The 17,654-nt window shown below is 43.0% G+C and overlaps 1 protein-coding gene across 2 annotated transcripts in view; it reads left to right on the forward strand.

Annotated features, from left to right (window-relative positions):
* The window catches only part of rerea (arginine-glutamic acid dipeptide (RE) repeats a), a 148,262-nt gene that overhangs the window by 22,652 nt on the left and 107,956 nt on the right, over positions 1-17,654 (forward strand). The window contains exon 2 of one of the 2 annotated variants that reach the window (XM_019863014.1): positions 17,474-17,532. The exons of the other annotated variant lie outside the window; for it this stretch is intronic. The gene's annotated coding sequence lies outside the window, so the exon portion shown is untranslated. The remainder of the gene's footprint in view (positions 1-17,473; positions 17,533-17,654) is intronic. 2 annotated transcript variants of the gene reach the window in all.

The raw sequence follows: 17,654 nt of genomic DNA on the forward strand, positions 1-17,654 counted from the left end.
TTGCTGCTGTTTTGTGTGAAAGGTGGATGGGGCATGAGGGTTAATGTGGTGGAAAAGAGTGATTTAGGTCAGCGGTCGTGTCTGCATCTGTCACTCTGACAGGCTGGTGCTTTACGAGGCTGTGTGGTGTTGAATAAAGGAGAGCGGCAAAGACAAGTGAGGGGGGTCGGTTGGGGGGGGGCGCTTTTCAAATGGAAAGGAGGCGAAACCTGACTCGACTGTGATTTGTGCTCTCAGCGACAGGCGCGCCGTTACAAGCGACCGTTTGATATCAACCTAATCAGCTTCACCTCTTTATTGAGGATCAAGACCGTTAGAGCCGCCGCAAATAAGTGAATGTCTCCCTGCTTTCCTCCACGGGTTTATCCTTCACGCCCATCATCTTCTTGCGCTCACTCCATCTCCTTCCCCGTCGTCCGTCTCTCCATAACCTCTCCGGTGCTTCCTCATCAGCTCACTCCCTCCATTTTCAGTCAGGAGTGCACTTGAGTTTCTGTGTAAACTCCGCAATCACTGATGAGGAAAAAGAGCTGCCATCTCTGCGCAGGGACGAGAGGAGCCATTTTGTGTGTTACTTATTAATGCATCTGTCTCTTTTTAGCGCAATTGTCTGATGACCTATTCTGCGCCGATTCCTTTTGCTCGGGTTTATATCCGTTTTTGCAAACATTGTAACAATGCGTCGTCCATTTCCTGTGAATGATTTCTCCTAATTAATCCGCCAGAGACGTTCCTTTTTCCGCATTCATTGTTCCTTGCCTCTCCCTCGCCGTTTTATAATGGCTGAATAATGTTTCCAATCAATTTAAGGAAGAATCTGCGCTTGGGTTGGATATTTCACTGCTGTTTCTTGAATGATTGTAGGGAATCCGGTGAGTGTATCTCTGGATGTTTCCAACTCCTCTTACCGTTCCAATGTCGCATGAATAAAAATAGTTATTAGTTGACGTAATGTTTTTCTTGCTATAGTAATCGTTACTGTCAAGGTGTGGTTACTCAACAATCAATCGTCAACTCATCTTTTATTCCACCCATCCTCTGCAATTGTGTTCAGGCACAAACAATTCAATTTCTCTTTGCTGATAATAAAATCACAGGTTTGTTCCCTTTTATCAAAAAAAAACAAAAAAAACATTTGGTACTTCCTGCTGGGTTACACAACATGGTCCAAGGGACACAATTCAGATTTTTGGCATGATTTGGAAATGCATAATTGCAATTTGAGGAGGAAAAAATACATCATATCTGCTCTCAGGTTGAAATCTGACTTCTTGGACGTATCAAATATGTGGCGATATTTGTCAATGCAAGTCTAGTGTAAACAGAACATCATCAGTCATCAGCACAAATAATTCCGATATTATAAATCTAGCCTCGGATCCTCGGATGTGGCTGTTGGCTCACTCGTTTTACAGTCAACAAACCTTGGATGCAACAGCACTGTTGTTGTTGTTACATATTTTGGGTAGGATATTGCTGTCCATTTTTCCTCATCGGATCCGAAAATTCGTCTGATCCGTCGCTCGTTTTTGCTTTTGCTACTCTGCAGCTGCTCTGTTTTGTGTTGCGCGCACCACTGCTCTTGAGAGGTTTTAGTCTAAGCACGGCAACGTATTCATTGGCAGCCCACGGCCTAATCAGCCGGAGCGCAATCGTTGTCAACCAATTGCGTTCCTCTTGACCTCCCACGCGGAGGGAAACGGCACTGGCTGTTCCATCGTTGCCACCCCAATTACTGCAGCGGTAATGGTAATAAAGAAGGCTCAAATGAAAATGACTGATTGACGAGGACATGCACTGCTCATAATGGGATTCGAAGCAAGGTTACGGTAATGGTGTGAGCGGCCTCTGTGGTGCAGCGGGATTCGAAACACTGACCAGGTATTCCGTGATATACACCCCCACTCCACCCTCTCCCCCCTCCCCATCTGTATCCCGCCCTAATGTGCATCTAAGCAGCGTCCTCATGGGGCACCTCGAGCTCAACCCCGTTGTTCGACTTCTGCTGCAGTGTCAAGGGGCGTGTGTGTGTTTAACAGGGCTTTTATGCCGATGTGAGCCGCCACTGACGGCCTCGCTCTCACTCTCGCTCTCTTTTTCTCGTGACAGCTGTGGGATCAGAACAAAAAGCTGTCAATTTCTTAAGCAGCCGCCTGCCTTATCCTTCTTTCACACTCACGCGCGCACACACACACACACACACACACACACACACACACACACACACACACACACACACACACACGTGCGTTCTACGAAAGGCTGAATTAAGAAATAACCATGCCAAGAATCGGCACTCAAAGCCTATTTTTAGCTGATTTATCATCCATCGGGTTACATTATCGAGGAAAAAAAAACTCACATATGTGCCACGTTTCCGAGGAATGATATTTTCATTCTTGAATTTCTGAAACAGAGTGGCTCTTTGTGTCAGCTCAGAGCTCCCTTTTGTTGTCTGACAACATTAACGGAGGCATAATTAATTGACCTTGGCAGCTCCAGCGGCAGGTGCCGACTTCGACAGGATCCAGCGCTTCCCGTTGAGCACTCAGCTCATTTTTTTTCTTTTGTTTGTTTGGTTTTTTTTTTTTTTCTGTACCTGCACACATCGGACCCCTGTGGGATACGTGCGTGGCATATTACCAGCCTGCGCCTGAGGGGGCGCACACCCCAATTTGATTCTGCCTCCCCAAGCCTGCCCAGGCCACTGCGGAGCAAAGCTCACTGCCCCCGTTTTCTACTATCTCTGGCAATTTATTAAAGGGAAGGCAAGCTTTTTCCTCGTGCCCCAGCGTTTTGATTTTTTGGCACCAGCCGACGCTTTCGTGATAGATAAAAGACCCGACAGTGTTCCGCAGAACTCCGCAGCGCGCTGCATCTGTATTTACTGCGTCACTCGCCCTGCCTCTGCAAAAGGGAGGAGGAGGAGAACACGGAGGACAGGCTGCTGCATTCATGTGTCTTTACGTTGACGTGTTTCATCCGGGAAAGAGGCAGTGGACAGACGGTGGAGAGTGAAGACGTCAATCAGCCCTTTTCTACGCGCTAGTCCGGCTCACTATATTACTCACATAAAAACTAGTGAAGGAAGGCGTTATTGCTGCTCTTGACATTTTCCACTTTTTTTTCCCCCCCTATGTCCTTACTGGAAGAGAGCAGGACAGTTTCTGTTTGCTGGCTCAGTCAAGGCGTTTTTTTTGCCGAGATGAATTGACTTTTAGTGTCCGTATGTCTCTTTTTATTCACGTGGAAATTCACATGATGAAATGGTTCTTACCTAGCGTTTGGATTGCCGTGTCGGTCCAATGAATAAATGATTGACAGCTAATCAATGATCACAGAAAATGTAATTCTTTTTGATAATTGATTCATCAGTTTAAATTAAATTTGTCCGAATGCTTGGAATTTCGGCTTCTCAACGGTAAACATTCACCTAATTTCTACAGTTTTCCACAAAAGCAGACTGATTGCATCAAATTAAAACGATTGCTTGTGCTTTGAAAACCACGCTCAACATTTTTGCATATTTTCTGACGTTATGAACTAAATCAGTAACAGAATCATGACTTGCAAATTATACACTGCCAATTTGAAATACTGTCCTGTTTTTTAATTGAAGGATGGGATGTTTTTTTTTAACCTGATATATTGATTAATCGACAAAATAATCAACAGATTCATTGATTAGCAAGATAATCGTTAGTTGGAGCCCTAAAAGGCTGGTATGATCATTATTTTCACAAGTGTTCGCCTCTGGTAATTTTTCTTTTAAATTGAAATCGCTTTCATTACAGAAAACAAAACAGAGACAAACTACTCTTAGTAGGCTCAAGAGCATTTCATGTTGACTTCCTCATTATTTCCTTCTGCTTGAATTAACTCCGCAAGGAGTCACCCTCCTTCAGGGTCACCCTCTCAATCCCGCCGACAAAAAAAACCTCATTAACCTAACTGGAGTAACGTTTGTATTGATTCCACTGATGCACTGTAATTGCAGTATCTCGAGTTTTCAGCAGTGGAACCTCTCAGGTCAAAGGCCGTCCTTTTCCGGGTCAAACTGTTGCCAACGTAGATAAATACGGTAAACAACGGAGCTATGGCAAGATTGTAACTATAAAATGAACTATGGGTCCCAAAACGCTGTAATATCTTTTTGGGATCGTCTTAAATCACATTATAAATTACATTTTTGGTGAGTTGATTTTGAAAAAGAATGCACCAAAAGTGACAACGTACATGCAGATGCTGCAAAAGACTTTCCGTAACTTTCGCTAACAACCAAGGATGACGTTTGCTCCACTCCAACGATCTTAGTCCATTAGTCAAGATTTATTACTTTAACGTGCTTCCTTGACACCAGCTACTAATAATATTTAATTAAAATACATCAGACTGGTATAGCATTTTCATTTTTATTTTTATTTTTAAAAATAATGCCGATTTTTTTTTTCTCTACTTAACGAGACCATCGTTGCCATCTTTTGGCATTTTAAGACATTACAGCAAGATCACCAAATCACTAATAGGTGAGTTTTCCCAGCAAATTGATTAATGAAGTTAATCACTGTTTACGAGAGGTGAATGATACATGTAATTGATGTACTGATGTGTCTGCTGTGCGGTCCAGCTCCATCGATCGGTGCTGGACTAATTTCTATCAATGCCGGCCAGACATCGACACATTATTTTTAGGTTATTGATCGATTGACTCAACGTAATTCACAAAATTATTTTGCACTCAAAATTCCCAATACTCTTTTGTTTTATTATTCCAGTTTTAATCAACTTTTATTCGGTTGTTTTGCTCGGGCACATCTTTTATGGTCGGCGCTGGGCATTTATGTCAAGCATGCAACATGGATCATGGTGGCGAGGAAGAGGAGATTATTATTATTATTATTATTATTATTATTTATTTTATTTTTTTTTAAAGAAGAAGCAATGTTTTTGTTTGTGTGGAAATTCTTTGGCTTTTCCAAGAAAGGATGTTTTGTATTGACAGGCTTTGCAAACGCCGGGTGAAATGTAACGGGAACACGAGAATTTGCCGACACATCTTAACCGGCGCCACGTCATCACAAATAGCAACAAACCTCAAGGATCAACTGCGGCAGCTACCGTGCAAAGGTAGCGAGCCCAGAAAGCTGTTGCTGCCTCATTTGTTCCAAAACCCGATCCTAGATCTCATACTTGAAGAATTTTTTTCTTGGGTATGCACATATTGTGGATGAATCAGTCAGAAAATAAAGTAGATCAATTTTGAGCGACGCTGATATCTCACATTGTGCAACTGTAGAGCCACAATTTTTGTTTCTGAAAATGAAACTAAATTCCAAGTTGCGCGTCCTTCTCAGTGTGAAAGCCTTTATTTCTACAATCCCAGTTCAAGTGGGTGTTGTTTCAAGCAACCAGCTGTCTGTCATGTTCGTGCACCTTCATGTCGTTGCCTGTGGTGACAAGAAGACTAATGCATTCATGGCACCGCCACAGTCAGAAGCATTGCTTTACCTTTGCTTAATTGAGGAGAAACTCCCCTGACGCCTGCTTAGTACTGCATCAGCTTGGCGAGCAGCTCAAGTCTAGCCCTTTGGAGCCGAGGCCACCCAACCTTGACAGAGAAATAAAACAAGCCAAGACCACTCGGGGACTACTGGCGGAGGGGGGGGGGGGCGACTTGTGGGGATGATTTAATAATGTTGATGAGCTATTACAGCAACCTTCACTCCGGCTCGCATGTGCTCTCTCTGTCATCGCGTTCTACATGGAGAGATAGACAGCCCTGACTCAGTGCCTGAAGGTGTATTCAGATGGGCCTGCTAAATATTTCAGAGCCTGAAGACAGAGTAAAAGAATTGCACGCAAAAGTGAGAGCGTGGGGAGCAAAGAAAATCTGTGCTGAGGGTTTTGACATATGCTGTGGAGGGAGGTTAGAGAAGCGGAGTCAAGGGCAGTCAGGGCAGGCTTGTAATTGGCTGACATCAGAATATTGTCAGAGTTGTGTGCACGTGTGCGTGTGTGTGTGTGTGTGTGTGTGTGTGTGTGTGTGTGTGTGTGTGCGTGTGTGTCTTTGAATACTGTAAAGCAGGGTACACGCATGCTGATTTTTAACATTTTAACTGTTTTGAAATTGTGGCCAATCTCACACATGACGAGAGAGAAAAAAATTGCCACGTTTTCTAACTCCTTGTAGTAGCGAGGATGGTCTCCTTACACTCAAAAACTCTATGTATTTTTTTGATCAGGAAAATTATATTAGCTTCCATTAATTTTTTTATCAATCTGTTTTTGTCAAAAGCCATACGTATCTGACTACCGGTACTCTTAGAAATGCCACTTTCTGCTTCACAATATAGCCACGCCCCCCTCCCCTCTTCCCATGTGTTGGTGGGAGCCAGACACAATTTGTCTATTCAGAATCATTGTACATGATTTTCAAAAACGACGATCAATTGGCACCAAAATTTATGTGGACATTAGACTTTACACGATTAGGGTTTTTGAAGTCGATTAGCGATCAGGTTTGGGGAAAAAAAAAGATACTCAAACACTGATTCGATCAGAAGATGGAACAATATATCTATTAAAACAACTTGTATATTTTGAGTGAGTGTTCAGTCCACCCCTTTAGTCCCCACGGCAAGACTTGAGAGCATGACAATCTTGCCTCATCCGTCACTATCCTCAGGGGAGGCGGCTGGGGAGTTCAGGTTGGTGACAGGACATTTGCAATGTCAGGTGCAGAGAAAGAGAGGAGACGGAGACGGGTCGGACGAGCTGGTGGTGAGACGGGCGAGCAAAAGAGAGCTTTGTGTAATTGGACAGCACACAGGAGTCGTTGCCCCACCGCCCCTCTTTATCCTTCAGCACAGCTCCACCCACTGATAGTTATTACCCAGCCATTATCGTCTGGTCTCCCAATGCACACCGCTGCTTTTTATTCAAAAGGCCTCACTCATACATGGATTTATTTATTGTGCCGTTGCTGTCTTTTTTTTTTTTTTCTTTTTTCATTCCACCTCGGAGTGTTTTGTTTCCCATTTTAGACCAGTTAATCATAGCTTAAATACTCCTTGACAACAACCCGCCGCCCTGGCCGCTTTTCAAAACACAACTTCAGGGTGGAGAGGGATTAAAACAATTTGAACATTCACCTCATTCGGATTTCAGCGTTTTTGTCGGCTGTTAGCTGGGGTGTTTTTTTTTTTCTTTTCTTTTTCTTTCCCAAATAATTTCATTCATCGCACCACAACGTGTAATTTATACCAGAACGCATTCATATGCAGTGTTTGTTTTGCAGTGTTCCGCTCTGCGTGTTCCACAGTAGCACTGTGGCTTTGTTGTGTTGCTTTTGCAGCTTCACCTATTTTATGAAGCCGCTGTTGGACTGCTGCAAAAATCCTGACAAATTCCCTCGCGGCATTTATTATTCCACTCAGGTGTACTTGTATTTAAAATGCTAATTAGGTCAATAGCAATGCGTTGTTGTTTTTCTGCAGCCGTTTTGCTACTGTGGTAGCAGTACAGTTGGACAGCGTTCAACAGAAATGAGTCGTACAAACGAGTACAAGGAACAATTGACGGAATTCATCCGAGGTCAAATCCGTGTGCGCCAGACGCCAACTTAAACTGTTGTTTGGTGTACCACTGAATTCATTTGTTCGGAAAATATCATTTTTGTGGTGTGCTGATTGAGAAATCTCAGTCTCAGTGGCCGGCATCTAATGGTTTATTTGTGTTGTATAGAGTGCCGTAGAAAACTATGAATTCTGAAATGAAACTCAAGGTTTTCTAACAAATCTGTTGTGTGAGCACTGCACTTTTCTTTGACTTCGATGTGAGATATGTTGTTGGCATACCAAATGAGCTGAACAATAGAGCCGCTCACAAATCTGGGAGTTCAATGTGCTGACAGGAGTAAACTGCTTTTGAGGTATTTCCCCCTCCCCTGCTTTTTATGATGCCAGAGTTTCTGTAACACACCAATGAATTCAAAGCGGTGAACCACACTAGAGGAGAACCAGCTGTTTTTTCATCCTGGCATGTGGTTGTATAGTAGAAGACGACGAGGAGCTTTGTTTGAGAAAAGATGTGTTTTGAGTTCTTTCTCTTTCACTGCTTTGATTGCATTCAAAACAAATTTATGGACTTTTTCCATTGTAAAGAGGCCCAAATTATCCGACTTTCCTTTACTGTTCCACTTTTCATCACCCCCATTTGTTGGGGTGCCGGTCACAGTCATGCAGAATGGTCAACTCGATATTCTATGTAAACCAACAAAATAGAAATACCCTATTCGATCTTCAAAAAACGTCACTAATAATTTTCATGCTTAATGTCGACAAATCTTTTCTGTTTCACTTTCTTAGACATTATCACGGTCATAATGTTCTTTGGCAAAATATCACAATAATCTCCTCTTGAATGTTATCCCTCACCTCTTCTCAAAGGCTTCGCCGATAATCATACCCGCTATGACCTCTTGATATTTTCTCCATCTTCCAGGCAGCCTTGAGTCCCTCTCAGCTGCTGTGCACTCCCCCGGGTTCTTCTGCAGTACCTCAAATTGAGATGGAGTGAGGCCATTATTCCAGTATATGTCTGGACTGGCAACACTCCCACAGGCACTCTGCAAAACATTTGCAACTGGACAAACATGCATACAGTCGGCCAAGTATTCATGTCATAGTGCACATCTTCCAAGTGCGACCACACACATACATCAAACGTGATTGTGTTGTCATCACATTATAAAAAAAAATAACAATTATAAGAGCCAGTTGTGGGACTGCCTTTTTTCTCCTCCATAGATCGGGTCAGAGATGACTTGAAATTACAGCTGGTGCAAGGCCAGCGGTGGATCTCAACGTGCACCGTGTTAACCCGCTCACCCACACCCTCACTGATAGCAGCCCAGCGAGCACACAGCCATTTTGTCGCACCTCAAGGACCCCCACTAGCCCCCCCACCCACCCCAACTGCGTATGAGCAATAGATGAGGTGCCATTAAGTGAATTTGCTGTTATTTCCCCTGGCTCTCAGCTGAAGATGTCAAACCTCTGCCATTGAGGCAGCCAAGGATGACAGTCGGCAAATACACACAGTGACACGCAGGCGTGCGCGCGCGCGTGCGCGCGCACACACACACACACACACACACACACACACACACACACACACACACACACACACACACACACACGGTCCGCTTTTATTCTTTTGTGTAATTTCTCAAATTGCTTGGGCATGCGGTAAATGGACCCAGGTCTCATCAGAGGGGAAGAAAAAAAAAAAACATTAGGTCGCTTCAAATGTGATTACAGTGAACTTTAACACATTTGTTCAAAGAGTTATGTCGAAGGTTTGATTGCTTTATAGTTTAACTGGCTATACTTGAGCAATTAACAAGGCTTTTGTCTCATTTACAACATCAACAAAAATTCAATGAGTAGAATGCGCAAAGTAGGCTTGAAACATTTTCTCCCTAATGCCCACACCAGCACATTCTTATTGTACAAAAGAGGCAGCATGGTTCTCACCGAGCGATTCGTCACGGTTCCTCTTTTTGTATTACAAATCACCTCTCCTCCTTTCGCTCCCTCTCCTCTCTAAATCATTTCCTTACCCATGTGCGGCTGGCCTCTCTTGCTGTGATTCTGATACTTCATAACAGTGGGAGGAAATTGAGCTGACCTTGAGGCTGCCGAGACCCTTTTCTAATGCTGATGTATGGGCCCGTGGTCGCAGGCGGGCAGTAAGTGAGAGTCATGTTTTTATTTGCCCGGGTGCGTGGCCCCGGTGTCAGGACGCATAACAAGGTTCATTTCTCGGCCACTCAGGTTGGCTCCATGTCACGCAATTCCAGTCCAATAGGTACAACTTAGCCAAATGTGTCTTTGTATACAGAGATAAGTGGCATCATGTTGCCTCAAGGATTTGGATCGCCGCTGAGGGCCACTACTTCTCAATAGTCGGACGCGTGAAGCTACAGCAGCATTCTTAGTTGTGTTCTCCGCTTTTCCCATTTGGAACGTCCAAGCTTCTTCTTCCCATAGAAGCATTAGCGGTACCATGATTTATGAGTTTATTTGTTCCATGACCACACTTGTAACTGTATACCAAGTTCGCCCTGGACCGAGCCAGCCAAATTGTGTTCATTGGTGGCTTGTGCATTGATGACGCGAGCCAGTGATGAGCTGCTAGAACGCTGTGAATGGCACCACACATCGGCCGGGGACACAGACCGTATTTTCCGCACTATAATGCGCACCTAAAAGCATTCAATTTTCCCAAAAACCAACAGTGCGCCTTATAATCCGATGCACTTTTTTTTTATGGTGTCACAGTCTCTTTATATTCCCCATTGAGTTGTTTCCCTGTTAGTGTGTTCCTATGCCATCTAGTGGTGATTATTAGCAAGAACCAATTGTAACACCAAAAAGGGTTCTGCCCTAGTTGACATGTACATTCGCCAACACACACTCAGACAACTACTTTGTGAGCTCTGCGCAGCCATCGTGAAACGAAGGAGATACCAAAAGCATAGTTAACTTCTGACTAAACGAAGGAAGAAGTAGACAAGTAAGACTTCGAAGGATATTTAGCCCCTTATGGATGTGAGCCCACGAGGTTTGTGTGCCTTTTTGTTGAATCAATTGTCTTCATAACTTTTGTCATTTATTGTTTTGTAATGCCATTTGTATTTATGTTTCATGTCCGGTTCGTGACCATTTCTAATGGCTTTGTTACAGCTGCAGCGGTTGTGAGGGCTTGTGTTGTATTGTATGACTGGTTTGTTGTTCTCTGTGTGGTCTGTGTACCTGAAGGGTTAATGCCGAGGTCAAACACTGTGCATGTATGAACAAGGCAATAACAGTGGTCTTAATCTGACAGAGGAGGGCTTTGAATAGAAATATCAATACCATTCATCCTTGTCACCACAAGTAAGGATGGTGGTAGACCAAACACCAGTATTAGCCCAGCAGAGAGAAGAGCTTCATTAAAATTTGATTCATATGTCAGTATGACATTGCTCAAGGGCTACTGTTAGACAGTGGACGACGGATGAGTTCACAGATTATTCATTTGGAAATAATGCAGCATTACGTCACCGTAGGCTGTTATTGACATCATATTATCCGCCCCTACCCCATCCCACTCTTAAGATGGCCCATCTTCTTCTCATCAGCAGCATTGTGCTCATCATCACAATCAGCTACCTTCTAACACAATCAGTCTGCTCTCAAATGACAGTCTCGTGACAGAAATAGATTGGGGGGGGGGGGGCTAATGATCGAAGCCCGAGGAGGTAATATCTGTTCAATATAATGTAATCCATTAACGACAGCCTTCGCCCACCCCTGTCCCCCCAGCTCTGCTATGGATTTCTATTTTTGTTTGTGGTTTCTGTTAAAAAAAGCACAAGAGGTTAATTAACATCCATAGAAGACAGCATTCAGCTCGACGTCTGCAAATCTACGTTGCCAATGTGTGTGCTGTTTCAACATGATGTTTTGGTTGTTACAAGTTGATTGAACAAGTATGAATGAATGCTCGACATTCTAAGCACACTCCCAGCCCAGGGACACAATAGGTTACTAATAAGATATGGCAGGACCTTATTAGGGGTGCTTTGTACAACTTACTTAGTGTGCATATGCATCTGCATTCCACACCTATAAATGAAATTGCTCATTTTCTATAAAAAATATGCTACTGATGATGCGTTTATTGATTCTATGTCTTATTGTTTCATTGGCCGTGGCTTTGTATGCTCACTTATTTTAATAACCTCATTAAACTCTCTTTACGGATTCCTCCCAACACATAAAAATGTCAAACGTGATTTTCCCCGACGGCATAAATCAGAGCGCATTATTCAAAATCAAATCTCACCGCATGCGGCTGAAGCTAATGTGCTGTGATGTTATTACGATATGGATATTCCTCCACCCGTCTGCGCCGCAGTGTTTTGTCTTCAGTTCTTCAAGCATGCATATTTAACAGAAGCACACTGGCGCAGGACCGTGTGCAAGTGGAAACACTCGCTGCACGTTAATGTGGTTGGACAAACACAAGAATGACTCGATGGCAGCATGTCTGCGTGCTGCGAGGAGACGTTAAAACGGGTGTTATTGTAATTTGGACCTTGGGTTTGTCGGACAGCGTGTTTTGTATTCTGTAGTGAATAGGGAGGCGTGTATGGAGTTATCTTCACTTCTCTCTGATGGCGTGTGGATGGGATGCATTAACAGTCTATTCTTCAACACTGACTTTATTTAAAATAGTTCAATACAGTAATAGGCACTGGCGTTTTCTTGCCATTGATTTTGGCACATTGTAGGACCGGACAGTCGATATGTTTCCATGGCATATTGAATTATTGGGTGAGTCTGACTGGACTGGACTTTTGTGATGCATGTACACCATGGTTTGTTATTGTGTCCCTTGACTTAGTCAGGGAACGCTTGCAGCAAATAGCATCAAGAAAAAAAAAAAGATTAATTGACCCCCCTGCCCCAAGAATGTTTTTAATTGTGTTATTGTTATTAGTTTTAACTAAAAATATACTGCGCAGTAACAATTATTCTGACCATTGCTTATTTTTCTATTAATCGATGAGTCGGATTTAAAAATTTATTTATTTTTTTAATATCAGTCCTGTTATCAAAAACAGGACATTATTTCAAATTCACTTAGCAGGAAGTGCATGAACATACTGATGATTCACTTAATCTGATTGGTCAATATTGTCAGAAAGTCCACACACACACTGTATATGTCCTACTGTTTGTGCAAGCTGTTAGCCTGTCCGCGACTCACATGCACAGTAGTGGTAATTCACATCATCCATTGAATAAATAACTGTTTAAATAAAAATGTAAACGAAAAACCAGTGCTCATTTTAGTTTTCTTAAACACGGTGCCTTTTCCTCATTTTACCCATCTGCGTTCACTTCTTTATTTAAAAAGGCCTCATGCCTGAGAAGAGTGAGATTAATATATTTTTTAAATATTTCTATTTGTATTTATAAATCCCTTCAGAGTATTCCCAGTGCAACGATGCATATAGTGCATTTTTTTTTAATTCCATATTAAAATGCTCCTGACTAAAAATGTCTAGGCTACAGCATCGCCTTTAATTGAACGTGCACCAAAACATGTCAGGGATGCCGAAACAAGCTGCAAAGTTTGATTACAGTTGACTGTACTGACATCTTAACTGTCTTCATTTTTTAAAATTTGCACTTATCTTAACAAAACCTAAATATAAGCTAATGGTGGTTACATAAGATCAGGAGCTGGCTGGTGCGATACGCCATGATTTCCATATGATCCGATGAGTCGACTAATCGTGACTACTATCGGTGAATATTCATTTGAGGCAGCCCTAGAAGACATCCACAAGCACGTTTTTAGAGTGTGGGGCCAGCTGAAGTCATGGATGCTGGTCTCGTGATGTGAGGCGGCTTCCTTCCTAAGGGCTGTGTTGGTAAAGCGGGAGGGAGGATTTCAGTCTGGGATTTTGGGATTGTCGTGTCAAAAAGGTCTCCCGGCCGCAGAGCGAATCACAGCATGTGTGTGTGTATGTGTGTGTTTGTGCGCCAGCTTTGAAATTCAAAGACTGAGCCCATCTGAAATCTTAAGAGGGAAAAGGCCAGTTTATCAGTTGCATCACGATGCCTTTTACCCCCAACGTGCTCACATGTAATCGTCATCAAACCACAGTGCCCAGAAGTTAAATTCTTGCGTCTGTCCGTAGAATATCAGGATGCCCATTTCGAGGGCCGTTGACATTTTTGGCAGTGACTCTTTTATGACTTGTGAAATGAGCCGTTTGTTGTAAGAATGGTGCTGCTTGACTTGCCTCTAGACTAGAGAGGAGCAGATTAAAGAGGGGAGAGCCATTTTAGGATTTTAGTGCCAATAAACGCTCCCAAACCAAAATGTCCGTGTAACATTACAGGTTACACTTTGTTGCTGATGTTTAACCCTGATGGTGTTTGTAAATAACATTTTCATTTCATCTGGTTTATGTTGGTAATTCTTTTCATAATTTAATATGGTGTTGTTGGTTGATGTAAGCAGTGAATTTCACTGCTGTGGGATCAATAAACTTATCTTCCCCGTAATGTTGGATGGCCGTGATATCTGTCACGGTGGAAATCCCAGTGTTGCAAAATCAATGCGGGCTATTCATATACGGTTCTAATCCTCAGATTTACTGCCATTTAATCTGTAGTTATGGCACAGCGCTGATGTTTTTAATGCCATCAAACAGCTGTCTCTGCTCAGCCATCCGAGTTAGGTTGCACCTGGTGACCATCAAACCTTGACACCGGGAGGCAAGTTTAATTTTTCCTCTTCAGGTAGTCATCATTGCAGCAGGAATATTAAGTATTACTATGTTGTGATGCATTTAAAGTAAAAGTCTGGGGGGAAAAAAAGATCTTGGCTTCTCCTATTTCCAAACGTTAATTGGCAGTGCAAAGCATACAAATTAACAATGTTAGATGTGAACATTAGTTACTGGAAAGTGAAAAAGTGGCCTTGTAAGCACTTCATTCAAATTCTGACATCTCATGACCCCACCCACAGAGTGAACAACAGTCACTTCATTCACTAAGTAGCTAATTCAGTCACTCGGCGCACACATAAAATAGATGGATGGATAAGTCGCTAAGTAGCAAACTAGCTTCTAGCTCACCTAAATGGACTCAACAAAAATATGGTCGGTCGCGAAAGCGACCGACCATATTTATGTGCTTGTTGAAAGCTAGCGGAGAATTTTTTTGTGTTACTACGCCATTTCTTTTCATGTGATTTTTGTTAAATAGGATAAAATAATGCTGCATTTAAGGATAGTGGGAAGTCGTGGGAAGTCGGGCTTCTTCCACTTAAGTGTGACATCACTCAACAATGGCGACCCCATGGAAATATAGACTGTGAGGGGTAAAACATCATTTACAAGATTCAAAATCTATATTTTGCTTGATTTATTATTACATTCATTTAGTGATCTGAAATAACAAAATGTGATTTATACGGACTGCGTGAAGGTACGCCATTATCTACCTGCATAAAGTTATTTGGTCAAATTAATGAAATATGGGCGGCCCCTGGTGGTCGTGTGGTTAGCGCATCGATCTCACAGTGCAGAGGTCGTGGGTTCGATACCGGCTCCGGCCTCCCTGTGTGGAATTTGCATGCCTGCGTGGGTTTTCTCCGGGTACTCCGGTTTCCTCCCACATTCCAAAAACGTGCGTGGCAGGTTAATGAGACACTCCGTAGGTGTGAGTGTGAGCATGGATGGTTGTTGGTCTCTGTGTGCCCTGCGATTGGCTGGCAACTGGTTCAGCGTGTCCCCCGCCTACTGCCCGAAAACAGCTGGGATAGGCTCCAGCACTCCCCGCGACTCTTGTGAGGATAAAGCGGATCAGAAAACGGATTCATGAAATGCTTTGAAGGGAAGGGTGCGTGGTATTCAATTTTCGGTTCTCTTGCGCACCCCTTTGTATGTACAGTAATCCCCATTGTTTATTCACCTTTCACAATTTATAAATTCACCAATTCATGATTTTTTTTTTTCCTGTGGAATTGCTGAAAAATCTTTTGCGCTTCTTGTGGTCTTTCTCAAATGCTTTGTTTGCCACAAAATGCCCCCAAAGGCAATTGTAAATAGTAATCGGTGTCAAGGAAGTATGTTGAAATGATGCATCATTGAGAACTTTGTATGAGTCTTGGGCCGTACACGTCCATGTGCACTTATGGTGCATTTTTTTTTCAAATTCACATATCATGAAGGCATTTATTTTTCCGGATAAGGGTGATGTGAAATGGAGCGCACCAGCAGAGGCGTGATTGATTCATTTTTAACTACGGTAGTTTGTTGTCGAAAGATGATGTCATCTATGCGACTTTGAACAACACCTTCACTCGTTCAACTCCTCCACCACTGGCGCAGAAATAGAAGTTGAAACCATTTAGAGAGTCTCTTATGATGGGATAAAAATTGAATTACATTTTTTTTTCTTTAAGCATATATATATCTATATATATATATATATATAGATATATATATATAGATATATATATGCATGTCTAGTTTCCACACATCTGCAATTGTAAAACTCAGAAATTGCGTAACTCGATCGAGAAGCATAGCCACCCCAAGTCAGCGCCGTCAATTGTGAATGCTTGTCATGATTGTGTGTACTGTACTTGTAATTGTGTTTCTTTTCTCTTTGGCAATGTCGTACAACAGCCCAATTCACACTTGGCATGTGCTCCAGCACAATGCGGGGATGAAGACGAAGAGAGAAAAGCGCGATCGTTTTTATTCCCAGGCATATTTGCAAATTTAAAAGTGAGAGGACCATTCATTGCGGGTATATTTCAGGAGACGTGTTGCATCAGAAGCGGAGCATGAATAATATCAAACAGCAGCATTTTGCACTCGCAAATATCCAGGGATTTCCGCCTTGTTTTCTTCAAGCTTTGCAGTCAATAAATAATTGGATAAGAGGAACCCAGCTGCATACATGCTTACATAGAAAAAGACGAAAGCTAAAATGTCAAGGCGTGAACCTGCTAATATTCATGAGTTACGGGTGCAAAAGTTACTGTTTAATATTGTGGTTGCTACTCATGCATTGGAAGAAATCCATTGGTTCCCTTAAGATTATTAAAATATTACCAAGGATTTGATTGGCATTTCAATGAGAGTTAATCAAGACAATTGCCACACGCCCTTCTACACACACACACACACACACACACACACACACACACGCGCGCGCGCACGCGCACACACGCGTGTTTTGTCCGTGCCGTGTGAACTGCTTACATTGCACCGCTTAACATTGAAATGTAAGAGATTGCTGTGTGTCTTTGGTTGAAATTCAGAGAACGTCTCAGCTTGCGGACGCCGAATGTGAAATGTCAACGTTATTGAACAGGTGCTGCGAGGCAGGCAGTGCTGTGATGTTTTTATTTCCAAGCTCTTGTCAAGCGAGGCGCAGAAGAGAGGGCTCAGGGGAAAATGGTGGGAGGAACAGGGTTGAGGGTCTGCATGTGTGTGTGTGTGTGTGTGTGTGTGTGTGTGTGTGTGTGTGTGTGTGTGTGTGTGTGTGTGTGTGTGTGTGTGTGTGTGTGTGTGTGTGTGTGTGAGAGAGAGAGAGAGAGTTTTCATTTGGTGTGTTGCGGGTGAGTGCCGAGCTCTGCGTTTATTGAGTCGTGGGAAATGACCACTGGTTCCGAATACATTTTCCCGATGGGCAATATGAACCAGGATTGCTCTTTATTGTTTGCACGTCCATGTTCACCACGCAGCGTGCGACCAAATATGGCCGCCGACCTCACCCGTGCATACGCGACGAGCTGCTGTCACCTCATTTTGTGCCATTTTTTGCATCATTCATGTAAAAACGTCCCTCCCACTTGTCCTCTGTGTGTCTGTTTTCCGTCTGTGTTTCAGACTGTCAGTTTGTCAATACTTGTTGAGAGCCAGAGAGCTTGGAGGTGAATGCAGTCAAGGTTAGTCAACAATGCCTCATGACACGATAGAGCGCTGACTAACGCCGCCCCTGCCCCGAAGAAATGTTTCTATTCTTGCCTGTTGGAACTTTTTGATAGCTTTCTCTACCTGTCTCTGGTGC

Source organism: Hippocampus comes, unplaced genomic scaffold, assembly GCF_001891065.2.
Source record: "Hippocampus comes isolate QL1 unplaced genomic scaffold, H_comes_QL1_v1.1 scaffold1, whole genome shotgun sequence".
In the NCBI taxonomy this organism is placed as follows: domain Eukaryota; kingdom Metazoa; phylum Chordata; class Actinopteri; order Syngnathiformes; family Syngnathidae; genus Hippocampus; species Hippocampus comes.